Here is a 27,993-nt window from a genome sequence, read left to right on the forward strand (position 1 = left end):
GGGACAGTGCACTTTGTGACACTTGTGTCAGGTCTTGTGCATTGCTTTGTTTGCTTTCACATTGCATGACATGCCATGGTGTGTTGGGTGGCGGAGCTGGGAAGGGGTTGGGTGTCATGGCGCTATTTTCATATTGTATTTTGCAAGGTGGTAGTCATTCATGCAGCATAAATGTGTGCTTTTCTTATGACACAACATTGGTTGTCTTTCGGCAGGTAGGAATGCACACAATGTTACAATTCCAGGTGACCAATCTCAGGCTGGTATGGTTGTGACAGTTGACTGTCCCTTATGTCATCATCATTGATTGTCAGCTGGTATGTGCCAGGGCTGTGTGCACTCCACAGGGGTGTGATTTTAGGTGAAGTAATTAGCCACCAGTTGCAACGGGCTGCCTCACCACGTGCCCTTTCTCCTCCCATGCACAGCGGCCGTGCTTGTGGTTTGGGATGTGGGGGCACCATCATGTCCACCGGCAGGCCCCGGCGTGTTGCAACTTTGTGCAGGACACATGCTGCCACTATGATCCTGCACACTACTGGGGGCACGTATTGCAGCTGCCCAACAGAGCGGTCAAGGGAGCGAAAGCGTGACTTGAGCACTCCGAATGTGCGCTCCACTATGCCCCGGGTTGCAATATGGGCTGTGTTGTATCTTACCTCGGGTGGTGTGGTGGGGTTCCATGGGCTTGCAAAGTGTGTGGCAAAGTGACAGAGACTTACACAGTGACATTGGGCTCCCATGAGCTGTGTGGGCAGTCTGTAGTCAATACTGTGTGTACATCCCTAGTGGGTATTGTTGTTGTATTGTACACTGCATGGTGTATTGATATGTGCTTGTGCATCCATGTCTTCCTCCTAATTTGCAGGTTCCTTCCTCGTGTCTTCACAAGGCCGTCTACTTTGCAGATGTAGTTCAAGTTGTATGCAGTACACTGACACATTTGCGTGGCAGCAACACTCTACAGTTGGAAGGGGTCGATGTGCTGGCTTATTCAGGTTGTAAGACTATCACTACTTTGACTTAGTACTCTCATGTTTTTGCAATGTTTCATGGTGTGTTGCTGTATTGTGTTGGTGGTATTTGTTCATGTGTGCTGTTTGTTATTGATTACTGGGAGCATATTGTCTGTGAGCAGTTTCCATTTGAGACAGTGCACTTTGTGACACTTGTGGCAGGTCTTGTGCATTGCTTTGTTTGCTTTCACATTGCATGACATGTCATGGTGTGTTGGGTGGCGGAGCTGGGGAGGGGTTGGGTGACATGGCGCTATTTTCATATTGTATTTTGCAAGGTGGTAGTCATTCATGCAGCATAAATGCGTGTTTTTTTTGTGACAAAGCATTGGTTGTCTTTCGGCAGGCAGGCATGCACACAATGTTACAATTCCAGGTGCCAATCTCAGGCTGGTATGGTTGTGACAGTTGACTGTCCCTTATGTCATCATCATTGATTGTCAGCTGGTATGTGCCAGGGCTGTGTGCACTCCACAGGGGTGTGATTTTAGGTGAAGTAATTAGCCACCAGCTGCGTAGGGGCTGCCTCACCACGTGCCCTTTCCCCTCCCATGCACAGCGGCCGTGCTTCTGGTTGGGGATGTGGGGGCACCATCATGTCCACCGGCAGGCCCCGTCGTGTTGCAACGTTGTGCAGGACACATGCTGCCACTATGATCCTGCACACTACTGGGGGCGTGTATAGCAGCTGCCCACAAGAGCGGTCAAGAGAGCGAAAGTGTGACTTGAGCACTCCACTATGCCCCGGGTTGCAATATGGGCTGTGTTGTATCTTACCTCGGGTGGTGTGGTGGGGTTTCGAATTGACGTCATCATGTGGGTACTCAGTGGGTAGGCACTGTCCCCTGGGGAGGTGATGATGGGTATCATTAGTGGGGTTGTGACATTACTCAGTATCTGACATGCATGCATGTGCAGGGGCATTTATACTCACCAAGCAGCCATGTATCACCATGCCGCCCATCTTCTAGGTCCCGGTTTAGGGTTGACATTCTGTAAATGAAACTGACATGGGTGGACCATGGATAGTTGGGATATACTGAGGTGATGATTCCTTTGGCATCACATACTACCTGCACGTTGATGGAATGCCAGAGCTTGCGGTTTCTGTAGATGTGCTCAGTTGCCCTGGGAGGACGTAGAGCCACATGGGTGCAGTCAATGGCCCCTAGCACTTTGGGGAAGTGTGCCACCCCATAAAAATCCTGGATGACAGCCTCCCTTTCTGCAGGTGTTCTGGGCAGGTATATGTGCCTGCGGACTGATGGGCGTGCAGTCATGATGGCCAATACCTGGTGCAGGCAGCGTGACTGCGTGGCCTGTGACACCCCCCCCCACTATGGCACTTGTCCGCTGAAATGAACCAGTGGCCAAGAAGTGCAGTACATTGAGCACCTTTTCCAGGGGGCTCAGTGCTTGGGAGCACAGGGTGGGTGATGTGAGGTCATCCTCCCACTCACTCACCAGGTCAAGTATTATGTGAGGTGGACACCTGTACCTCTGGTCATCAGGCATCCCAAAAAAGCTGGTTCTGGGTGTAAAAATTCTGACCCTGACTATCCTCTTCCTCCTCCTGCGGTATCCCACGACCACTGCTGCGAGGAACGGTATATTCATCTTAGTGTCTGAGCTTGTTTGTTGTTTGCGTGCACTTTTATGCTGCACGGGTCCACGTACGCCTGCTTCCTGCTGGCGTTCGTGTTTCCGGATTAGCGCATCTTTTTTGGCGCACGCGTTAGCCCCGTTCGAATCCATGAATACGCGTTGTAGGCGTGCGTGTGGGCGTTACGCGCATTTGTCTCCTGTACTTCCCCCGTGACGCCCACATGTTCACGCAGTGTTCCCCATTCCGTGTGTTACGCCCCGTGTTATACCTACTTTTGTTGTGTGTGCTTCGCTATGTGCGCTTTCGCTGTGCACGTAGTGCACGCTGTTTGAAGACGTGTGCGTCAGCGTGCACCATGCAGGATTTTAGCGCACATCCATGGATTTACACGTGCACAGACTTCCATGAATCGCTGTGCGCCGGTTTCGCTGCGATTTTCGCACTTGCGCTGCGATTCGCACACTTTTGCATGCTTGCGTGGGAATTTTCGGCACACATTAATTCCATGAATCTGCCTCATAGTTTGTAGAGTTTTGATTTTACTTTTGGCTTTTAGTTTCACATAGTGATTGAGGAATTTTCATGAAGATTTGAAGGATTGTTGGGGTATGTTACATATTGAGCTGCTCTTCCATTTTTATACTGGATGGTTTCTTTGGGGAACATTTGGTTGAAAGTGTGTTGGTTTTTTTTCTATAAGTTTTCTTTTTTGCTATAATGGTCTTTCTTACCACTTCATAGCCTCACCCATTATTGTATATGGTAATTGCATTTTTTTATCTTGTTCATAAGCCTCTTCATTGAAATATGGTTTTGTGCTGCTTGTCTGAATTTATTCACCTTAACATAAGTTTAAAAAGGTATCTATATTGACATTGGGCATGCTTAGATGTACTTTTTTGTAATGTATTGATTACTTTAGTAAGTGGTTTCATTCTGTTTAGTATTAATATACACAACTCTTTCTTTAGTAGGAATGTGATGTCAATTAAAGCTTTGAGGATTTGTTTTCTGCAGTAGTTTTTAAGCTTAATTTATAAGAGTGTTAAGAACTCTACAGTGGAACGTTTTTGTAAATCGTTTTTTAATGTTTTACTGTGGCTATGTTAACATTGGTAGATATAGTGTTAGGTTGATTTGTATGTCTGCTTTTGTTTGTACATCTTTTTTTACATGTAATGTTTGCAAAAGGCACCATACTTTTTTAGTGGTCGTTGGTTTAGTCTCGTAGTATGAGTTTACAAGCTGTTCTGTTTTAATTATTTCTATATATTGTTTTAGAGGCGGATAACTATATGGCTTGTTTTTATTTGTATCTGATCTTCATTTTCTTTGTTATCTACATAGTTGGTTTTTAGTAGGCATTCTGTTCTGTCTACTGGGAAAAAGAAAGTTTGTGTTTGAAAGTTTTGGAAAGTTTATGCAGTTATTATCCATGGGTGTGTGTGTGTTATTGTACAGATGAATAGAGTGGTGTTTGATTGTATAGTGGGATGTTAGATTTTGTTGGGAAGCTTGTAAGAGTAAGAGACATTGCAGGTGTGATGGGCTTGGGTAAATATGAGATTCAAATTGAGTGGTGGTGTATAAAATAAATCTATTTATTTGATGTGTAATGGGTAATAAACTATTGATAGTAGAATGTGTTGAGCATTACTGGTGTTAGTGAGTAATGTAGTGGTGGTGTGATTGAATAAGTAGGAATTGTATGATGTGTTGGGAAAACAGAAGTTGCTTTAATGTTTTAATTCAGTGCATAGGTCTTAGGGATGTGTGGGTGTAATTGAAAAAGGGGAAATGAAGTGTGTGTATGTGTTGTAATATGTGTTAGTTATTTGGAATGCAATAAGTGTGAAAGTTGTTGGGTTGGAATTAAGGACATCATGTGGATAGGGCTATGGAAAGGTAAACAAATTAATTTGTGATATAGAAGTTGATGAGAGATGGATTTGTTGTTAGGCAGTAAGGAATTGGTGGTGTATTGAAAAATAACAATGTTTAGATAGAAATAGAAAGAGTGTGAATGTTGCATTAGAATGAGTAAGAGTGAAATAAAAAATGTTGAGTAGAAAAGAATACTGTTGGCTAATATGTAGTGAACGTACATTGTTACAATTATAAAGATATGCATGCTATACTAATCTTCCTACTTTTTATGATGTGAAGAATGTTCTTTTTTTGGTAACTGTCTTTGTCAATCTTCTTTTTTCTGTAATTGTAAAAGAAATATTGTTGGTATATGTGGTAATGGGGAAGTAGTTTCACTTACACAGGTTGTTATTTAGGAGGAGTTATTTTAAGAAAAGTAAATACAGTTGTGTTATGTGTTGAGTGCTAAATTATGTTAACTAAGTCATTGCAACGATTGCACGTGCTGTTTGGTATTTTGTAAGCAACAGGGTAAACAATGGCATAGTGTAAAAAGGATGCATATTTAGTACCTTTTTGTAGCACATGAAAGTTTGTACTAGGATTGATATGGAATGGTGTTAGCTGTACAGCAAAGTTTGGCTTCATGTAAAAATGCATGAACATTATATGTTTTGCAGTATGGCAGAAAAGAAAAGTGCTGTATTTGTGGTGCAATATCTTTGTAATATGTTGCAGCATTTCTAAAGAATACCGAAACTGTGGTTTAGTGGTAATGCAATGGCAGGTTGTAGTTGGAGCAGTGTATGGTGTCTTCGAGTAGTGTTTGGAAACAAGCAGTATGTTGTATGTAAGGTGAAGTATTGCATATGTATAGTTTGGCAGTGTACACATACGTGTGAACAGGTAGAGAATGGTGCTACCATAAGGGATGTGATGAGAAAGGCTGTAAAGTATGACATTTATACGTATAGAAACATTTAAATGCTATTTGTTTAAAAAACATTCTTTTTAGGAGCATTTTGTTGAAAGTAAAAAAATGCATATGTGAATTTACAGCAGCACTGTTTGTAACTTATTTCTACAAGTAAGGGAAATGCAGTTACAAAAGATGTAAAGCAGTTAAAGTGTGTGGAAGTTTAATATGTTGGCAGTACATGTATGTAAATGCCACTTTATGTGACCAGGTGCAGAATGTTGCAGTACATGGCATTTGATAGTGATGGTTAAAAAATAGAATGCGTATTACAGGGTTAATTGCAGGAACATTGTATATATATATTTATAGGGTTGTTCAAATACTTTACACAATGTAAGCATACCTGTAATATATTTTGTTAGATGTAGCTATTGTTGAATCTGCAAATAGAAATCTTGGCGAGTTTCACAATAGTTGTTAATGCAGGAGGCTGTGACTAACAGGAGACATGTACTCTCAGAGTTGAAATAAACATCTGAAGTGTTGAAGAGAGGTGACATGGTAACATGTAGCGTTTTTCAATGTGATTGGTGGTTGGATGTGTGAGTGTTTGAAAGCAGCCAATGAAGGAGTGTTACAAACATAAATATAGAAAGAGTAAAAGGGCTGCCCTGTGCTATGGTGTCCGCAGACATGGTGGTTGCGGACCGGCATGTGCCATCTGGGTCTTTTAAGGCTGCCTGCATGAAAATAGGACCGTGGAGACCGCGTACAGATGCAGACATGTGTGGTGTGTGGAAGTTTAATATGTTGGCAGTACATGTAAGTACAGGTGTCCAGTCAATATGTCGAACGCATTTTTTCGAATGCAAAAATGTTGAAAACATTATGTGGAAAAAAAAATGTGAATGTTAATTTTTTTATTTAATACTTTTTTTGGGGTTTTGGTAAGTAAAATAAAGTGTAAAAAAAACAGGGGTTTTGGGGAGAACCCCCTCATTAAAAAAAACAAAAAAAATATTAAAACATTCAAGAAAAAAAATGTCGACTTAATGTTTTCGACATTTTTGCATTCTAAATAATTGAATTTGAAATATTAACTATAAACCGTAAGTACATCAGGTTTTGTGACTGTGGTGTACAGGAAGACAGTGTAGCATGCATTTTATTTGTTGTGTGCAGTGAAGGTGGCTATGGCTACGAAGAAGCAGAGTGTCTGGATGGTGGGAGATTCTTGGATCCATTAGCTATAGGTGTACTCTGAGCAGTGTGTATTAGCTGTGAATTTTTGGTATGGAGTTCGAGTAATGAAGTCGGCAGATTTGCTACCGTTTCGCAAGTGTATGGTTACTTTGAAGCATCCAGGCATCATCACTGTTCACTGTGAAGGCAACAGTTTGGGCTATGTGACTGGAATACCCTTACAGTTTGCCATGTAGGATACATTTACACAGTTAATTTCCAGGTTCAACAATATTTTTTTTCTGGGATAGCTCAAAGGCAAATGTGCAAGTGTTCTAAGTTTTAGGCCACAAATTGAAAAAAGCCAGTCAGAATGTAAAAACAGCTGTATGTTCTTTTTTTTACAGGATGTTGGAATTGCATCTTTCCACAATGAAAATATCAAGTGATTATTTTTTGAAGAGATGAAGTTCAGTTAACTGATGGTGGAAATCACATGTTCCTTTCCAATATTCAGAATGCATTGACATTTCATGTGGACATGTAACATATATATTGAAGTATGTTTTAGTAGCTGTAGTAAATAAAAAGCAAAAACTGAAAACATTGGGAAGCCTTTTTTGTGAAAGTTAGACAAAACAAATAAGTACTGTAGAACATTTGTTATTTCAGTATATAAAACCTCACTTTTTTTTAAAATGGTTATTTTAACAGCCACCATTTTTTAATCAAAAACAATTGAATTGATTTTAACACCCTCTGTTGGAATTGTACAGCGGTCTTCCGATTATGTAGGTTACAAAAGGTGCTTAGGAAGTTATAGTATTTATTGTATGCTAGAGAAAAGTATTTGGGACCGTAAATGGTGTCTGCCCTTTTTTCTGTATCTCTAGTATACAATTGTCCATTATTCCCATTAGCATGGAACAAAATGCTAATGGAAATGTATTTAGTCTAACTACTTTATAAAAAAAATGTAAAGCAGATGGAGCCTATATAATTATTTTTTTAGTATATTGTTTAACTGCGAAAGGTGGCTCGAAATGGAACCTTTTTTTGGTATTCTTTGATGCAGGAGGCTGTGACTAACAGGAGACATGTACTCTCAGAGTTGAAATGAACATTTTTTTAGTTATTTGTTTTTCCAGGCGAGGCAAAGAGGTAAGGTGGGGGAGGGAAGGGAGGAAAGTGGCACCAACCACAGATACAGAGGGGCAGTTGGACATGGGAAGATGTTGGGCCTGCATTAAATGTAAGGTAGTGGGCAGTGTTTCTCATGCTCCTTGACTGCAGACTCAAAAGAACTTTGAAACTGCTCCCCATGCAGACTGGTGTGTCGCAGTGCTCACAGAGTACTGTAGTCCTAGAATGGTATGGATCAACAGCCTCTTGTATGGCCTGCGAAGCAGTCAGTGGAAACCTCTGCCCCACTGGATTTGACTGTGTGGTGGCAGGAGCAGTAGAGGAAGATGGGATAGAGGAAGATAGACTACTCCCTGAGAAAGTAAAGCCCTTTCTCAGACCACCACAGTGGAATGTACGGGATGTATGGGTTTGGCGGTGCATGCCGGTGGTACCGAAGGAGTACTGCCTATGTTGTCCATGACTGAGTGTGATTTTATACTTAGTGCATTTAACAAGGGTTGCCCACGCCTTTGGTACCCCTCCAACAGTTGTAAAATCCACCACACCCATGATTTTCTCCAGGTGCTGGAGATAGGTACTTCCTCTACCTCATCATCCTCGGCCTCTTCATCCTCCTCTGCTTGAGCGTGCGTGTTCCCCTATCCAGACACTCCAGCTGGTGGTGGCCCCTTGGGATGAGGGATGGCCATGACTGATGCCATTTGAAGAGAAATAGCAGGTTTGCTAATAGTCTGAGAGAAGGTCTTTCTGCAGGTGCTCTCTTCTGGATTGCCAAATTGAGAATAACTAAAAGTAATGGTGGGTCCCTTCAGAGGAACCTTTCACAGACTTCTCTCTTGTATGCGGACTACTGAGTCTAAAATAAAACTTGGAAAGTTGTACAAAGTTGGGAGAACTTCCAACTTCAAACTTCCTAGATTGGGCAAAAATGTCCATGGAGCACAGACACACCGATCGCGGACACATCATAATGATGCAAGGGTGCGGTCTCATGATGCTGTCCAGGGACGTCCACAATGCTGTTGTTGGCAAACAAAAACAGTGCACAAAGTTGTAGAAAGTTGATAGAAGTGTTAAGAATGTTGCTAGGAGGTGGGGTGTGGCAAAGTTTTCACTTGAATCTTCCTAGATTGGCCGAAAAAATGGTTTAAAAAAGTCTGCAGTGTCTGGACACCGTTCGTGGACACCTCATTATGCTGCACAGGTGCAGTCACATGATGAGGTCCGGGGATGCCCGCAGTGCCCCAGTGACGTCCCACGCCAGTGAGAGTAGCTGCTTAATTAAAAGTGTGTCATATGAGATTGAAAATGTCTGGACTAGGAGGGTCATCCGCGAACATCATTCATTGCGGAGGCAGACACAGTTTAACAGTTTTCTTTTATTGATACAACTATATACAAGGGGCCTCATTACGAGTCACCGGTTATGGAAATAACGGTGGCCGTAAACCTGCCGCCACCGTTGTTTCCATACCGGGTGATCTCGAGTCCTGCAAACGGAGGTGTTATTCCCGCCATGTCTAACCTGGCGGGGTTAACACCACCCGCCTGCAGGCGGACATGGAAACACTGGCACCATCACGAGATGGCGCCGGTGTTTCCACTTCCCCATTCCCATTGAGTCCTATTGGACTCAATGGGAATAGAGATTTACCAAATTCTGCCTCCGGAATTCCCGGGTTACCGGGGTTGTAATGCCCCGGTAATTCCAGGAATCACGGAGGCGGAATGGTAATATGGGTCCGGCGGTAACCTGCCGGAATTTCAGGCACGGTTACCACCGGACTAGTAATGAGGCCCAAGATATTTGTAGTATGAACAATAGCTTAATTTATTAAAGCTATGAGATATCAGAATGGGGAACATAAATGGGAGTATTTCGAGTTTCAATAAAGTCTCAATCGGTGGAGGGAGTGGGAATAATTTCATCAAATTGTCTGTGATCTATGTTTTCTGGATTTGATGTGGGTGATTGCTGAGGGCAAGTGAACAGGAGCAAGTAGGGCAGTGAGTGCTAAATAATTAATGTATGTGTACATTTCTAAATGTTGAATTGTATACAGAGGTATATTTGGGTGTGGTAAATATTGGTAATGTTGGTTCATGTATATGTTGTTGTTATTAGTAGGGTACGAAATGTTCTGTTGTCCCTGTGCTTCAAGGTTTTGTTGATGCACCCTGCTGTTTGTGGACCTTTATACTGTCCGCAGACTGTGGAACTGTTACATTGGGGGTGAGTAGGATATTAGGAACTTCTAGCAAATTAGGGTGCACTAGTAAAAACCTATGAAATTTAGTGAAAAACATTGTTGAAAAGACACTATGGTTAATTTGCACTAATAAAAACCTATGAAAGTCAGTGAAATAACGTGGTTAAGGTTACGTTATGGTTGCAAGTAAAATCAAAAGACCCCAGAAGTGTTCCGTATATGGTAAGGTAAGCAACTATAACTCATGCCACCACCGTGCACTGCTAAGGCTAACACACAGGATATCAAAGGAAACATCACAAATGTCCTTGATGACATCACTGATGACATCACATTAAGAATAATTCTGATGAAAAGTCTTTACAAGGGGTTGTGTTTACAATGTTGGTAGAAACATATCAGAAAACAACAGGAGTGCTCTTATGAACTACTTGTAATCATTTGAACAAAATGTTATATTGGAGTGTTGTTAATACTAAAACCTAATAATAAATACACCTAGGCAATAAGTGCAGCATGCACCATAGAAGTACAGTATTTTTAATATGGTAATATTTGTCAGTAAAATAATTATTGCAAGGCTATCAGAATCTTCACTAATGTTAAACTTGGAATGAATAGCTAACAATACATTTTGTCCTGGGTGTTAGTTTTAGCAGTGCACAGTGTTGGCAAGAGATATGGATGTTTACCTAACCATAACTTGTAACATTCTCGGGGTTTTCAATTTTACTTTTAACCATCATGTCCCTTTAAATTTGTTCCACTGAATTTCGTAGGTTTTGATTAGTGCAACTTAATATTATTTTATATCCTATATTGAAGATATAATACACTTTCAAAATATGTGGATTGTTTGTATACTCATTTGATAGTTTGACAATAGGTTATGTAGGTTATATGTGTTTGGTCACTGATATTTGTTAATTTAAATGTAATTGTTATTCACATTTTACATGAATGTATAGAATTTACTTACAAAATCATGATTGTGGTGTATCTTCGTCTGGAGCATTGTTTTTAGTGTCTTCTTTTCTAATCTCTTCTTCTGTAGGGCAATTCCCCTCCAGCCATTCCATGCATTGTTCCATTGTTCTAATGGTATGGAGAAAACATTCTTGTCATTTCAGAGTTAAAATTTGGAATGGAGGAAGATTAATGAGGAGAAAAGGTGGAATGTTTGTGTTTGCTTTGTGATTGGTTGTTCATTGTTTGTGAGGTGGGCGGCTGCCAATAAGATTTCAAGTAGCTCAGGTGCTGTTCAATTGTATAGAGCCTTTGAGAGAATGCCTTGTTTTGAGTGATCTTTATATATACCAATAAAATTGTAGATGGGTGAGGTGCACCCTTAGGAAACAGTGTTGTTTTTGGGATGTATTTATTGTTGTATTTGATATTTGAAACATGGAGCCAATTCCAGAAGGAGTGGAATGTCTTTGTTCAGAAGGTTGTGGAGATTCTTTAGAGAATGGGGTTAATAGTGATGCTGGGGACACAGGTGATGAGTTATCAAACCAATTGCTTACAAGGTTTTTTTAGTTTTATAATATTATATTAGATGGGGTGTTTGAAATAAGAGGTTTATGCTGCGATTGTGGAGAACATTTTTTGACAGGGAACACATGTTCTTTTTCTCTTAATTAATCATATAAAGAAAGCACAGACAAGTTTTTCAAAATGTTTTGAATCATCATAGAGGTGAAGAGTAGTTGTTTGATTGAAAATCTTGGTGATGAATTGGTAGAAGAACTCAAAAGCTCTTTTAAGAGCCACCCAGAGAACCTTTTTATTATATTGTAAAATAGCTGCGGCTACAGTAAAAGCCAAATAAATATTGTGCCCTGTCAGGTGTATTGCATCTGCGGGTACCAACCATGGGGCATCCTACAGCAGCGTGTACGAGCAGGCACATGGCACGTCGTGTATTTTTGGTGGGTGCAGGCGGGGCTACAACTGTCGCACCCTAGCCATGGGTATGAAAGCACCAATTGCATGTTGCGGTCTTTGATAGCGGTGGGTATGAACAGGCAAATGGCACGTTGTGTATTTTTGTCAGCTGCACCTGGTGTTCTAACTGTCGCATCTTAACTGCAGGTTTGAATGCACCAATTGCATGTTGCAGCCTTTGCTAGCCATGGGTACGAGCGGGAAAATGGCACGTTTTGTTATTTTGGTGGCTGCAGCCGAGGCTATACCTGTCACACCCTAGCTGCGCATATGAAAGCACCAATTGCATTTTGCGGTCTTTGATAGCCATGATATCAACCACAGGATAGTCGTGGGTACGGCCAGGCTAATGGCACGTTGTGTATTTTTGGCGGGCGTAGCTTCGAATATCAATGACACGTTGCTATGCCTGTCACTACAGCAGGTTGTATTTTGGTGCAGTGTTCATATTATATCATGGCGGTTTTAGCTCAGTTTTGTACATATGTTCCTATTTGGATGTTGACACTTGAAGGCTAATGTGAATTGCTTTTTAAATGTTTCTGATATGTGGTTATGAGTGCATTAGAAAAATGTTTGTGCTGCCGCGACTCTGGGTGTTTTTTTGTTTTTTTTGTTGTGTAACTGGGGTTATAGCTGCAGGTATGTTATTGGGAAAAATTAGGAAGAAAATAAAAAGGTTTTTTGGATGTAGTGTGTAAATATTGTATAAAGTATTCTTTGAAGGATTATGATATGATATGATGTGATATGGCATTTATAACGTGCCTGTATACAAGTGTTGGGGTTTATTCATTGATATAGCTTGTAATAGAAATGTTTGTCATTTTACTTGTATGCTTTCTACAGTCTTCTTCTGCTATTGAATTGTGAAAGCTATGAAAGTGAAATTTGTGTGAACTTTTGACAGAGTGTGCACATGTTCTGAGTTTGGCTCTGGTGAAGTTCTATTCGTTATTTGGAGCAGCTGAAGGTGAGTGATAGTGTGTTTTTATGTACTTTATCTACAGTATGAATTATTGTATTTGTAAAATAACTGAAGTATGATTAGGTGTCTCATTTGGTCAAGTCTTAAGTATTGTTTGCAAAGTAGTTTTTCTATATTTCACTCCAGTGCTTTGAGGAGAGTGATTAAGCAGTATGACATTGTATGCTATGGGTATGTTTGCCAGAAAATATATTTGCAAATAAAGGTTGTTTCTTAGTGGCATTGGAAGATGTGATATGAATGGGGGTGCATAAGAAATCTGTGTGTGAACGAAGCAGTATAACTCTAACTTTGACAACGATTTTGGCTGTGTATGTGCTTTGTAGATGGATAGTAAGCTGTTTTTTGTTACCCTATATTAGTGATTTTGTACTGGTAGAATTGTGGAAGTGTGAAATTATGAAGTGAAGAAGGTGAAGTTACAGTGGCAACGAGGGTAGGGTTTCATAGTATATAAGTCATTTTTTTATACTGCAGGATTTTTACTGGCATGTAATTGTTGGTAGTCATTTTGAATAAAGAACAATCTTATTTGACATTTTTCCAATTTGCGTGCAAATGATGTGCTTTAGAAGTACAGGAATCTCTTTAGGTTCCATGCTGTGTAATGCAATATGTTGTTATGGAATGCACTGACATAGAGAGATGCTAAATGAATGGGGGGTGCATAGTGGGTTGGGGGAAACAGTAGTATGTATGAGGTTTGCGAACATGGTTTTCTCAATCTACTTAGGTGACATGGCCATTGAAGTTTAGTGCAGTGGAGATGGGCAGTCAAGGGAGGACATACATGTTGATATGTTTTTTTGAGTAGTAGTAGTAGTGATTAGTGTGTGGGTGAACTGTAAGATAGTGGGTCTGGCTACTGGTCCAATGGTAGTTGAATAGATAACAGGTGAGCCATGTGACTTTACATGTTATTGGATGAGGATGACTAAGAAGGACTGATTACATGGGTGTTAGGAGGATGAAGGTTGTGACAGAACAGAGTTATGTGAGTAGCAGGAGTGTGAATGTTGTCTACCGGGAGTTGACCTACAGTCTTTAAGGAGAGGCTTGTTAGGTGTGAAAACTGGAGCTGGGTGGACAAACTTAGTGCTAGTGCATTATTTTTCAGCTTTTATTCTCTTCATATCTTTGTCATGAATGGTTTATGTATATATTGTTTATATTATGTGTATGTTTTATTAGGAATTGTTATGTTATGTACGAAATGGGCAGTGTGGTGTGTCATTTAGGTGTATCATCAGTCTCAGGAGGACAGCTCAGCGGCAACATGCTCGCCTTGGAAGCAAGCCGACACGAAGCACCACAGGTCCGACCTTAGAAACCTCTGGGTATTACGCTCATATCATATTGAAAAATGTATGGTTTCAAGCGCAGATATATTAGAAGTTGGCAAAGTTAATGGCCAGTTGCACCTCTGTTTCCTTTCAGAGCGCATTGCACTCATGCCTACCTCTTGTCCCTGGTGGACCATAGGGTATGTGCCACTGCTCCTGTAGGTGCCCCAGACAACTTTCACATCAACTAGCCATTAGTCCACCAACACATCTCAGCTGTATTGTGTGCTTCAACATCAATTTTTGTCCAAGCTCACTGTCAGTGCTGCTAATAAGCATGCATGTGCAACAGGCCAGGTGGAAGGTTTGCTGTGTTGTGGCCCCCTTGTGCTGCTCACCTTGCCTGGAGTCCCTTGAAACATGTCAGCTGTTTTCGGATGTCTGAGTGGAATCCCTGTGCTTCTGCTTGCGTACACATGCGCATGTCGGCACCACCAAATGTGTCCAGCTGGCAGACGTCCAATGGCCCACGTCTGCTGGCAAAGGTGGTCTGGAGGCTCATCCCCCTGCAGAAAGGGCATGAAACAAATGATTAATGCTTTAAATCCATCTGTATGTGTCTCTTAAGCCATTTCATGACTGCACCATGTCAGAGACGTACATCAGAAATGACACCATCAGTCCGTCTTTCACAGGCAAAGTGTGGAACACACTATCTACGGCATGAATTGCAACAAGCACATGTACAATAAAGATAAAAAACATACTACACAATGCATAGCAATTAATGTACACATGAATCACGAAACTCCCCATCTAGTGAAAGAAGACAGTGCTCAATAACACCCGTATCATCCCCACTAGGGGTGTTAACACAAGTTCGACAGCAGCAGACATGCCGCAGATATGACAGTCCAAAGCCCTTGTGTAATAGGCTGTTACACTGAACCATCCTTGCGAGCCCATGGATAAGGGAAGCAGGAGTGGCATATGTGAGTCAAGGACCCCAAGCTGCAAACACATACACAAGACAAGCTTGAAGGGCCCAGCTGGAACAGACAGTGGATGCTTTCAAAAGCCACAAAGCACCACACCGTCACATGAAAGCACAATAGACAAGCAATTTTAAATTATATTAACTAATTACACTAACTATGAAAAACCTACATTACCTAATTAAACTAACTATCAAATAGAAACTTAACTAACTAAACTAAAAGAAAAATAAAAAATGGTCACATATGACCCGGGGGGGGGGGCACCCAGGAGGGGGGCGATACAGGGTGCTGCTCAACACCCACATGCAATGATGTTGAGGAAAAAAAACCTCCATGGGCTCAACACCTGCACAGCCCGACCTATGTGGGAGATAGATTGTCGTCCGAGTCTGGCTCTTCCTGGAAAGGAGGACGTGGCACAGGAGCCTGACCACACCTAGCCGCAGCTTGCCCCTCGTCGGCAGCACGTCTGCCAGACGGGTGAGCCTGGTTCTGTGCAGCGATCACACGTAGGTCTGCATGCATGACCTCACGTGATACGCGGGCTTCCTCTTGCAAGTTAACACGTGTAACACGGAGTTCCTCCTGCAAGGCCTGGCTGGACAACTGTTGCACCTCCCGGCAAGCACGTAGCTCAGCCGAGATGGTACGCTCAAGGTGTGCAAACCTCTCCCCTGCCAGCTCCCTCTGGGACATCATAAGGACACCCAGAGTGGATCTGAGGGAAGCATACTCCTCCCTCAGGGCCTCCATGTTTGCCTCTGCGTGAGCAGCAATTGCTCGACGCAAAGACACCATCTCAGCCTGGTGTGCCCTGTCTGAGGCCGCCATGCCCAGCCTGAGCAAGCGGGCCATGGACCGTGCCGCCTGCTGCTGGAGAAGCACCTGACTAGCAGGGGGGAGCACGAATTGGGCCACACGCTCCATGCTCACAGCGATGTTCTCCATTGCTGCCCCCTGGCCTTCTGAATTGGCAGTCATGTCTTGCTCCCACTCAGTATACAGTGGTTGCACGCGGCGACTGCGTTGCTGGTCTTGACCCCTACGGGACCCAAGGACTGGCTGTCCTCGTTGTGTTGGCACCGCCCGCGGCTGCACGACTACATGCCCCCATCGACGTGATGTCCCAGGCACATCATTGACTGGTGTGGAGGGTGACCCTGCTTCCCGATCCACCACAGGCGGAGGTTCCAAGACTGTTTGACCCCTCAGTGCAGGTGTTGTGGACAGAGGAGTGCCCACATCAGAATCACTCACCCCTGACATATGGACCTGATGCTCATCCAACTCCACATGGAAGTCAGAGTGGTCATCAGGGCTGGACCCATTGCCAGCCAGAGACAAGATGGACTGTAGCACATGTGGGTTTTCGTGGCCTACCACCCCATGACCCCCACTTGTGCTGGGTTGCTGTAGTGAAAACAACCCTGTGCCTGGCATGAGAACACCATCCTCTGGCTCCATTGCGTCATCATCTGAAAAGTAGAGAGAACAAAGGTCACTACACATGTTAGTAACACACAACTCACACACACAGAGACATCACACAGACAACAAACACATCAAGCAGACATGTCACACACAAAAGAGAACCGGCCATGCATGATGGGTCAACTTGACACTGCTTATGTGATTAGGCTTGTAGAATGGTGTCATTTTGCACAGAAGTGGGTCGATGCAGTGCAGCAATGTTGTATGTTACTCACTGTCTACATGTAGAAGTACTTCATGATGTGTATCTGAAAATGTGAAGGCAGTGCAAGGTCAACTTCAGCCATCACGTGCAATGTGCATTCAATGGCTAGCATGGATACAAGCAAACCACCCCTCCCCCCAGGTGCAAATGCAGGGATGCCTAGCATGGTATCAAAAGGCTTACCATAGACCCGTGTATTGACAGACAGTGTAGACTAGCATCAACTGCATCATGTGAGTCAAGTGATAACACAGCAAATGATGATGGGACAGTAAGCAGGACACATGATGAAACCTCTGGAGTACACCCACGTGTGAAGAAGACACTACACCAGTTGGACAGAGTCATTGGCCATTAAACAGGCTGAGGCCTGTGACCCACACAGACTGTCACACCCTAAACATGTGTGCGACGCAGGACTGAGCCACAGTGGAAATGGGAAGGCTGATGAAATGCCATGCAAAGTAGGTCCCCTTGGACTCCTACTACAATGATTATCCAGTCAAGGACACATAAGGGCATGAGTGGAATACACATGGGCACTCATGTCCCTGCGGGGCATCTGACCTCTGCACAGTCCAAGTGAGATACCCTTCATCAAGTAAAAAAAGATGTACCACACAGCATATGTCTGGCAGATTGGCTGCTGGAAGTTAGCATGTACACTGGACGCATGAACAGGGAAGTACTCAATGGCAAAATTGAAGCATACCAGTGTTAAGGTGGAATTGGGGTGCAGAGGGGTGGTGGAGGGGCAAGGGAGCATGCCTACATGGAGTACCCGCATGCAGGCAGAGGACACATGCATGTCAGTCATGCTATGACATAGTCCCTGGGCTGAGAGGAAGGTCACCCCACGCTACATGCAGAAGGGCCAGTGAGCTGGAACATGGACTTGAGGGGCTTCCTGGTGACCAGCATGTGAGTAGGGTGCAATAGTGGTGATGCGGACAGTCCCCGTCCACTCCACATGTCCACAATCCAGCAGAGCAGACATGCATCAGGGAAGCATTGCATTACTTGCACATCAGAACCATGTACACGTGACATGTAGTGGCAGTCTTGCACAACACATCACACAAGTAAAACAGACATGTCCACAACAAACACACAGCAACTCTCCCTGGACTAGGCATCAAAGTCCGGCATCTCTCCCACTCCTTCGACCGATTCAGATGGTATGAACTCCGCGACGAGCGACTCAAGCGGAGTGAGGTCTTCTTCCTCAGGTGCAGGCACACTGCCAGTCACCAGAGTCAAGTTGTAATTCGAGGCACGCTTAGCCTTAGCACATAGTCCACGAGGTAGTCCAGTTCCTGGTTGCAGAAAGGCTTCTTCCTCAGCCTGTGCTGCAGGTGCAACCTTCCTCCTCTTGGATTGTGGTGCAGAACCTGGCTGGCAAATGCCGCCCTGATCACTATGGCCAGTAGCACTGGTGGATTGAGCCAAGGGATTGGCAGGTGGAGGGACGACCAAAGGCCTGACTTGCATCAGTGGCAGCAGGGTGCCCTCTAATGGACCCTGCGCAGCAACATCTGCTATGGCTGGGTCATTGACCGCGACTGTCCTGGTTGGCAGACTCACAACTGGGGTGTTGTTGGCTGTATCTGCCCCTGCACTTGCCAATACCCGACTGTTCGGGGCAGCAGATGACATTACTGCCCCAGGGACACATGTCTTGGTCAGGGCAGCCCTGCATGCACCTACGGTTTCCCTCCTGGCCTATTGGAAATCTTCCAAGGGCTCTTCAAGTGCCAACGCAGCCTGTGCTGGCAGACCCTGAGCCTGGGTGGTGGTGTCCACAGCTGCACCTGCAGCTACCACTACCCTTGAGCCTGTGGCAGTTGATGAAACAGACTGCCGGGTCACTCGGGCGCCAATGCCAGATGCAGAAGCTGCATCTCCCGGAACCACAGGGGGTGGTGGCATGACTGCACTGACACATGGCACAACATTGTGCTCAAGTGGCGCACCCCTGCCTCTTCCCCCTCTGCGCCCACCCTGGACACCCTGGAATCCCCCTACTCCCTGGTCACCCCAGCCACGTCCCTGACCACGGCCACCATGAGGAGGATGCCCAGCTGAGGCGCCCCTCACCTTTGGTGGCCTCCCAACCATGGCACAGATAGAGTAGTGCCGGCACAGATGGAGGTGTGCCAATGGGAGGTGTACACCACAATTGTCCTGGGCAATTGGGGTGAAGGGGGTGGGATGCAAGATGTTAACAGCCCCCCTGCACCTGCAAGGCTGTATGTGACCCTGGTGATGTAGTGACGGGTCACGCAACGCTCAGGCACCCCAAAACTGCAGTAAAACTGTGCACGCAACCCTGCAGCCTATGTGCGTCGAATCAACCTCCCGCAGTACGCGGTGGCACCCAGTAACATGAAAAATGCGTACGCGTGGGAGATGCAGGCTACTATGACCTTGAAAATGGGTGCGATACACAGGGGCCCCCGCAGTGGGAAAAATAGCGTGCACGACTCACCGTCTGACTTGCATGATAATGAAAAACAGGAGTAGCCAATACCCCCGCCAAAAGAAGAGATACGCCCTTGATCTGCTGTGAAGTTGTGATGGCGCGCGAAACAACACGAAGTAGCAACACACGTCGGTCTCCACGAAAGGCACGCACAGCAAACTGATGGCCCCGCTCACCTTTAACACGCACTGAGGGAAACACCCACACGCGTCGCGTCACTTACGCGAGTAGGCCCTTACACGCATTCACACGTGGACGTGCAGTTTTTTCATGCACACGCTGAAACACTATGCCGACAATATGAGGGAAAAGCCCACGCACGTCGCGTCGCAGACGCGCTTACGCGCTAAGGGCCTTTCCTCGAATTACACACTGACGTGCACATTTTTCACATGCCAAATCACTCCGTATCAAGCTGGCCACGCCAATACACATGGAAGACCACGCCCCTGCCCAAAAGGCCATTTTCCTGCCCCCAAGAGCCCCGAGCACACTCCCACCAGCCATCTGCTGCTGCCTGCCTGCTGCCCACGTGCCCTGCTATTCGGTGCCTGCACGTCAGCCATCTGCAGGGGTCCAGTTGCTGTGTCCACCCCTGCTGGAACAGAAGACTCCCGACTGGGATACCATCGCTCCACAGCCCAGCCCCAGGACCCAGTTGCCCACCCACGCCTGCCTTGGGGGTCGCCATGTCGGGGCAAACACCATCTGACCCCCAGTCAGAGAGGCAGAGGGCCACCAGCTTCAGTGAGAAGGAAGTTGGTGTCCTGGTGGAGCATGTCCTGTGCCCTCTTCGGAACATCATGCGCCAACAAGGAAGGATGGTTGAGGATTTGGGAGGACGCAGTGGTTGCCATCTACGCGGAGGAGGTGACAACCCGAGACATCAAGCACGCCAAGAAGCGCTGGAAGGACCTGAGGTCCAGGACCCTCTACAAGACCCGGCGCCTCACAGAGGGGGGCCGGGGCAGCATGAGTAACATCCAGATGAGGGTCCTGGAACACGTAGCCCCAGCGCTCCACACCCAGATCCTTCAGAGGCAGACCCGTCTGGAGTTGAGCGGTAAGTGGCCAAGCATTGCTGTGTGAGACATGGCATATTGCAGTGTGCTGGTAGTCTGATCCTTGCCTGTATGTGTGACATAGGCCATGTATGGATGTGTGTGTGCAGGGACATCATGGTCATGCATGTGAGACCAGTAATGTGTGAACCACATGGATGGTGCATGTGTTCCAATGCAACATGGGGAGCTGTATGCGGAATGCACACATGAAAGCATGCCAGTCTCTGTTCTTGGACATGGAGGGGGGGGTGAGGGATGGGTGCTGCTGTCATGTACATGTATGGTGCACATATGTGTGTGTCTGAGAAGTGTGTGTGTGTGACTTTGAAACGCCATGGATGCATGACACATGTCCGTGATGATGTGTAGATTCACTCATGCAGTGCCGTCACCGTTGTATCCACTGTGTCTATCCACTGTGTCTGTGGTGTACAAGCCATGATGCATGACCCTCCGGTGATGTGTTAGCATGGGACCAGTGTGAGCCATGATGCATGTTAGTTTGAAGGCAACATTTTTGTTAACAGAGGCCCTTGTACATGGATGCTGATGTTGATTGTAGACGCCGGGACTGTTTCTGCATGTGTGTTGCCTGCATTCACCCATGTGTTGTGGAGGGGCAGGATGGAAGTGACATTTGACAGTGCCACTCGTGTTATTGCTTCCTGTCTAGGGGAATATTTTACTGTACCCTGATGCTTGTGTTCTATGTCTCCCTCTACGCAGCGTCAAGTGAAGAAGAGGGCGGAGAAGGCGCTGTGGAGCCAAGCGGCGGGGATGCCTCCACCGGGCGGCGACGCAAGGCCCAGCCACCCTCCCAGGAATTGCCAACATCTGGGAGCGAGAGGGCTGGTGCCGCGTCTGCCACTATGGCTGTAGCGGAAGGGCCGGGTGAGCCCCCACAGGGGCTTGCAATGGCGGAAGATGATGTGGAGACATCCAGGTTGGTGGTCTCCACAGAGGAGGAGGAGCCCGCTACTGAGCCGCACATGGGGCCTGGTGGGGGTAGTACCACTGGTGCAAGTGGTGCAGTCCAGGGCCAGGGTCAGAAGGCAGCACAGGTCACCGCGGAGGGGCCTGTGCATGTCGCTGTCCTTGTCCCTGTGACTGCACCACCATGCACCAGCAGGGATGCCCCGTCCCAGTGCCCTTCCACAGGTAGGGGGGAGTGCCACATCATCTGCCTCTCCACTACCTGCGGACAAGGGGCTCCACGACCGTATAGGCTCTGTCCTGGTTGGTGTCACGTTGCACACGCGTGACATTCGTGATGACGTGCATGCTTCCTGGGCGGAGCACGCACGCCATCACGAACAGCAGCGTCGCAACGTGGCACTGTTGGGAGGGGACTAATGAAAATTAGACTATGCACCAGTCATTCTCCCTGCCATCTTCCGGCCCAGATTCCACCAGGGCCCCCTGTGGACTTGGCCTGACCAACACAGCCAGCTTGATGGAGATCCCATCCCTGCCACAGTCAGGAGTCGGCGGTCCAGCAGGGGTAGACACCCCAACAAATGGAGTCCAGCAGGTGGAGGATGTGCAGGCATCAGACAGGGCACATGGACAGCAGCAACAGCAGCAGGCTCTAGGTGGGACCAATGATGGCTCAGGGCCATAGACATCGGAGGGGCAGGCATAGGCCAGAGGGCAGGAGAACCCTGGAATGGGAGTGTCTTCCGTGTGGCTGCAGTTGGGCCAGCGCATAGATGCGCAGTGGCGGCGGGCTGAAGAGGCGCGGCTCACCATGGTCAGGGCGGATTTCTCCATGCGTCGGGCGTTGAGGCGGGCAGAGTGCCCCGAGGCAACTCGCAGGGAGTTGGAACAGGCCATGAGTGTATCCCTGTGAGACCTCAGGGCCAGGGACATCACAGAGTGAGCCGCATGACTTGCCCGCCGCCATTGTATATAGTTAGATAGTGTTAGGTTTCCTTTGTTCTTCTTTTAATTTGGAGTTAATGGACATTGCTCCATTTCGTGTGTATATAATTTTTTCTTCCTAGGACTTTTTTGTAGGTTTCCTTTTGTTTGTGGATCATGGACCATTTGGACTTACATTGTATGTAGTTGCAGACTTGTACATACTTTCTTTTTCAATATTCCCATGGATCAATGTTTTTTTCGTTTTTTTTATTTGGATTATGTTTTTATTATGGACATTGGCAATGGACCACTTTTTATTCTACATGATTTTTCTTTTTTTTAACTTCATTGGATTTGCAATAATTGTTTTCTACATCGGTCTTTGTACATTGATTTTCGGTTTACTATTCCTCAAAGTCAGTTCTTTATGTTTTTAATAAATTTTTTATTACTTCAGAATTGGTGTGTTCTGTAATTGGTTTTGTGCATGTCTCATTGAACATTTCCTCAGTCACGTGTTGCCACTGTGTGGCTACGTTGTGCATTCCTGCATGGGCATGGTGGTTCATTTCATCTATCATGGCATGGGTAATTTGGGAGTGGGTTCTGTGGATGGTTGCAGGCTTGGATTTGGGGGCAAGGGGGATTAGCGTTGGCTCTAGGGACATGGGTCTGTTTTGTTAGGACATTTTGTTTGTTGGGACATGAGTCTGGGCCTGAGGCTCATTGATGGGGGGTGGGGGTGCTGGGGGACATGAGTCGGGGCCTGCTGGCAGGTTCCCCTCACTGCTGGGGGGGTGGGGGTTCTGGGGGACATGAGTCGGGGCCTGCTGGCAGGTGCCCCTCACTGCTGGGGGGTGGGGGTGCTGGGGGACATGGGTTGGTGATCACTAGTGGAAGGTGACATGTGGGCTGGCCCGGGGGCATGGCCATGGTGGATGGGCTGCATGCGGGACATGACCAGGGGTGCAGGGTAGACCCCTTGTGGTGTGGGTGGCCTGCAGGGCCCATGGAGTGGGTAGAGGGCACACCTGGGAGGACCCACACTGACTCCCCACGAACCCCACTGGATACACATACCCCACTCTGACAGCGAAATCGCGTGTGATACCTCCCGCGTACCCTGGAAATACACCTACCCAGGTCGCACAGGGCCAATCGCGAGTGAAGCTTCCCGCGAACCCCAGTAATACACGTACCCCGCTCGCACAGGGCCAATCGCGTGTGAAACTTCCCGCGCACCCCAGTAATACACGTACCCCGCTCGCACAGGGCCAATCATGTGTGAAACTTCCCGCGCACCCCCGAAATGCACGTACCCTGCTTCCACAGGCCCAATCCCCTGTGAAACTTCCTGCGCACCTCAGTAATACACGTGCCCCGCTCGCACAGGGCCAATCGCGTGTGAAACTTTTACAGGCGTTTTTGTGGTTGGGGGCCTGTGCGCCATGTACGGGATTTGTGCACTGTACATGGCGCACAGGGGGGGGTTGGGGCCATAACTGGCGCTGCTGCAGGGTCCCTGCGCCACGGCTGTTAATGGATGTTTAAATCCATGAATACGCTGTGAGCAGAAATAGATTTTGGCACACGCGGCTGGCGCAGAGTGTCGCACGCACTCACTGTGCGCCAGCCGCGTGCGCCACTTGTGTGCTGGATTCTTTGAATTACCCACTTAATGTTTTATATTTGGCATTGCAGGTAGACCAAATGGTTGATTTTCTAGCCTCTGTTGTGTCAGGTTATCTACATCCTGTTTTTTCTAAATCCTGTTATGCCATGTATTGGTATGTAAAAAATGGGTAATGCAGTGTATAACACATCAAATTAATGGGGTTGCATAGTGGGTTGGGGAAACAGTGTCATTGATGAGGTGTGTTAAGAATGTTTTCTGGGGCTGGTTATGGCATATGGAATATGGCCATTGAAACCTTAGTACAGTACGGATAGACAGTGAAGGGAGGGCATATATGCTGATATAATTTTGTTGATTAGCAGTAGTAGTTATTAGTTTGTAGGGGAAGGGCAGAATAGTACATTAGGCTACAGTGTTATTATGCTTAGATGGGTGGAATCAGGTGAGGTAGTTAATTGTGTATGCTTTTTGTTGAGGATGGCTAAGGAGGAGTAATTGATGGGTGATGGGATAAGCAAGAGTGTGGTAGGGCCTAATATGTTGTACAAACAAAAATATATAAATACTGTATTTGTTAATGTGGAACATGGGTGTGTACGATGGGCATAGAGGACAATAATGATGTGATCTGCGATGTCATCATTGTGGTCATAGGCTGCACAACAGGGGTGCAAAGTTAAGGGGGATATAGCTACATTTCAGGGGTTTTGTTGCATTACGTTCTCAACTTAACCTCCCTGCAACTTTGAATATATATATATTACATGGCCACATTAGTGGCCATGTAGTTATGGTTAAGTTGGTGTTTCCATAGGAAGAGCACTTTTCGGGCAGCTTATAACTTCGCTCCCCCTGGACGAATCCTCACCAAACTTTGCAAAAAAAGTATATGGCCCACTCTGGATTTTTTTGCAAAGTTTGGTGAGGCTTCGTCCAGGGGGGGAAAAGTTATAGGGGGGGTTCCAAAACTTGTTTTTTTCCCATAGACTGAATCGCTGGACAGATTTACACCAAATTTGCGGCAGTAGCGGCGGCCTGGTCCCGAAAGCGTGCTTTTGCAAATTTGGTGTAAATCCGTCTAGTAGTTTTTTAAAAAATGACCAAAATGTAAGGCAAAAAAATTAGTGATTCGCTTTGCGGACGGACTTACCTGTTCGCTCCGCGGACAGCACCCCGATTGGCCCATGGCCTTGCATCATGTCCGTGGACATGTGACGTGTTCGCTGATTGGACGGCGAGGGGGGTGGTGCGCGTCAGATTTTCTGTGGTGCCCGCCATCCTGTATTCACCGTCGACCGCGTACAGTGGGGTGAAACGTGGATAACAAATTGTATTTAGTGCCCTGTGTTGGTGTGTAAGAGTGTTTGGGGAGGGTGGGGGAGTATGAGATAGGTTCAATGTTTTGTTTTTTTATGTGCTAGACATTTTTGTTGCGTTCGATTTGTCCGCGGAAAACACGGCTGTTCTGATATTTTGTAAATAAACTAAATGGTGGGGTGTTTAGAGGACGGAGTATGTGTCATTTTTGTTCGCAAGGAAGGTAACAATGAGCTATGAAAACCCGCGGTGTACTTAATTGTTCGTAAATACACAAACTGGGGGTCTCCTCAGGACGCTGTCCGTATTGTAATCTGTCTAGTTGAATGTGTTCTAAGAACACTCGCGGTGTCCCGAAATGGTTGCAATTACACTAAATGGGGGTGTTCTGAGAACGTTTTTTGTATTGTTCGTTGTCAGGGTGAAAGTGTTTTAAGACCACTCCTTTTGTCGGCTAATAGTACAATTTCCTATGGGCGTCAACTGACTTTTTGTCCACTAAAGAAACGATAAATCCGGCTGGTGTGCGCCGACATTATGTGATAATCCTATGACTGGCGCTATTGACCTGGCTGACTTGCTTTTGCAACACTAAATCATATCTCCTGCCCCTAAGCCTGATATTATCAAAGCATTCATATTCCCCGCCTCTCTCCGTGACGTTACAGGGTGCGTCATAAAACGCGCCCAGTCTTCTCCAGTCCTAAGTGACTTTACACAGAACCCGGAAGACAACACATATTATGTCACAACACAGCGCGCCACAATTCGGAATATGAAACAGTGATTTAAAAGCAAACAGCAAGATTGTAAATTTTGTAAAGTACATTTATTTGACATCAAATGTTTAGAGAATATTCAGCAATTTGCATTTTTCTTTGTTGTCGATCGGCAAAAGTTCATGTTGAGGCACGCAATGTTCCTTTGCGGTACAGAGGGTGTTAGATCAGCTTACAACTCAGTGCGCCACAATTCGGAATATGAAACTGTGGTTTAAGAGTAAACAGCAGGATTGTACATTTGGTAAAGTACATTTATTTCACATGAAATGTTTAGTGAATATTCAGCGATTTGCTATTGTCTCTGCCGTCGATCAGCAAAAGTTTATTTTGAGCCACACATTGTTCCTTTGCGGTAGATAGGCTGTTGGTTTATGATAAAAGCAGTAAATGATCGCTCTGATAATCGGAAGGTTGCTCCAACAACGAGCCATTAGACCACCATACTGGTTGGTATGTTGTTTATAGCCGCTAGTACTGCGTAAGGGCATATTGGTCCTTGGCGATTGTCCCATAAAATGGTGAGGGTCATGAAGTTGCATATTTGGACCTGCACCTGGCAGTTGAAGACCCCATCCGCTGGAGTCTGTAAATCGTGACATAGGCAAAATGGGGCCACATCCCTGTTTTAAAAAACATAAATAAGTCTCACCAGCCGATCTTCATTAAAATCATCATTTTATTTATTAGGGCGTGAAACTATTTGCTATCGAAGATAGTGCAACGGAGTATGTTAATAATAAAATAATAATATTTTCCCATTCATATAGCGCTAAGAACCGTGAGGTATCTAAGCAGTGCTCATTATTAACCACGGTGTGTGGTGCTCATTTATCGACCGCGGAAGGATGAAAGGCTGAGTTCGGCCTTGCCGGGATTCGAACTTGCGTTAGCAAGCTGTGCACGGATGTCAAAGCGAGCGCTGTACTCGCTGTGCCACTTGACAGGCTACAGTGAAGTGGCACAGCGAGTAGAGCACTTGACCGCCTATAGACCGGTTAAATTATTTCTATTAACCCACCCTGTGTCGTCTGCCTTTTTCAGAGCCCTCTAAACGACAGGGGATCAATTCGGCGGTGATAGTGCGCGGTAGAAAACATTATGCCACTTTCAAGGAACAAGTTCAACTTGAGCGGTCTTTAATGCTACGCTATTGTAATTATATTTGGTATAAAGTAATCTAAAGGGTTACTTACAGTACAATTGCAATTTCCATTGTCTACGAGTGGTGCAGTCCCAAAATACGACTCCGCGTGTGCCAACGATCTTTCGCATAGTGATATAATATATAAAAGTAATTTTTTCTGGATTACTACCTAGGGCAATATGGGACAATAGTTCAGTTTTTTGTCCTCAGCAAAATATTGCTAGGTGTGTCATCAACCGAGGCATGTGTGCCTTCATGCTTAGAGCTGGTATGTTCTTCTGTAACAATGAGAATATTGATGCCAGTAATGCTGTTAATTTTAAAGAAGATGGCATTTCTTATCTTTTACGGGAAATGCCTTTCTATTTTGGAATGTAATGGTTGCTTTGGAGAAGGTTATGTGAAGATTTTAGGAGTAAAGTAAGAAAAAAAAACAAGAAAAAAAATACAAAATAACAGGTGTCTGTCAAGCATCTGTAAAAAAAGAAAAAAAAAACCAAAAAAACGGCTCTTTTCAGAGCTAACTTCAAAGGGGAAATGGGGCACACTATTTAAATTTAAATTCACCATGCTCAGATTTCCGATGTGTCCGCGGACATGGCGGTAGTCCGCGGACATGAAAATCACTACGAGGGGGTTAGTATGTTATATGTTACATGTATATGAAGTCAGGGATATTATGGTTAAGTTGTGCACTAAAAACCTATGAAATTCAGTGAAAAAACTTTGTTAAAGGGACGTTATGGTTAAGTTGCGCTACTAAAAACCTATGAAATTCAGTGAAAAAACGTTGTTAAAGGGACGTTATGGCTGAAAGTAAAACCGAAAACCCCCTGAAATTCGGC

This window comes from Ambystoma mexicanum, chromosome 1q (genome assembly GCF_040938575.1).
Source record: "Ambystoma mexicanum isolate Mex_15411 chromosome 1q, UKY_AmexF1_1, whole genome shotgun sequence".
In the NCBI taxonomy this organism is placed as follows: Eukaryota; Metazoa; Chordata; class Amphibia; order Caudata; family Ambystomatidae; genus Ambystoma; species Ambystoma mexicanum.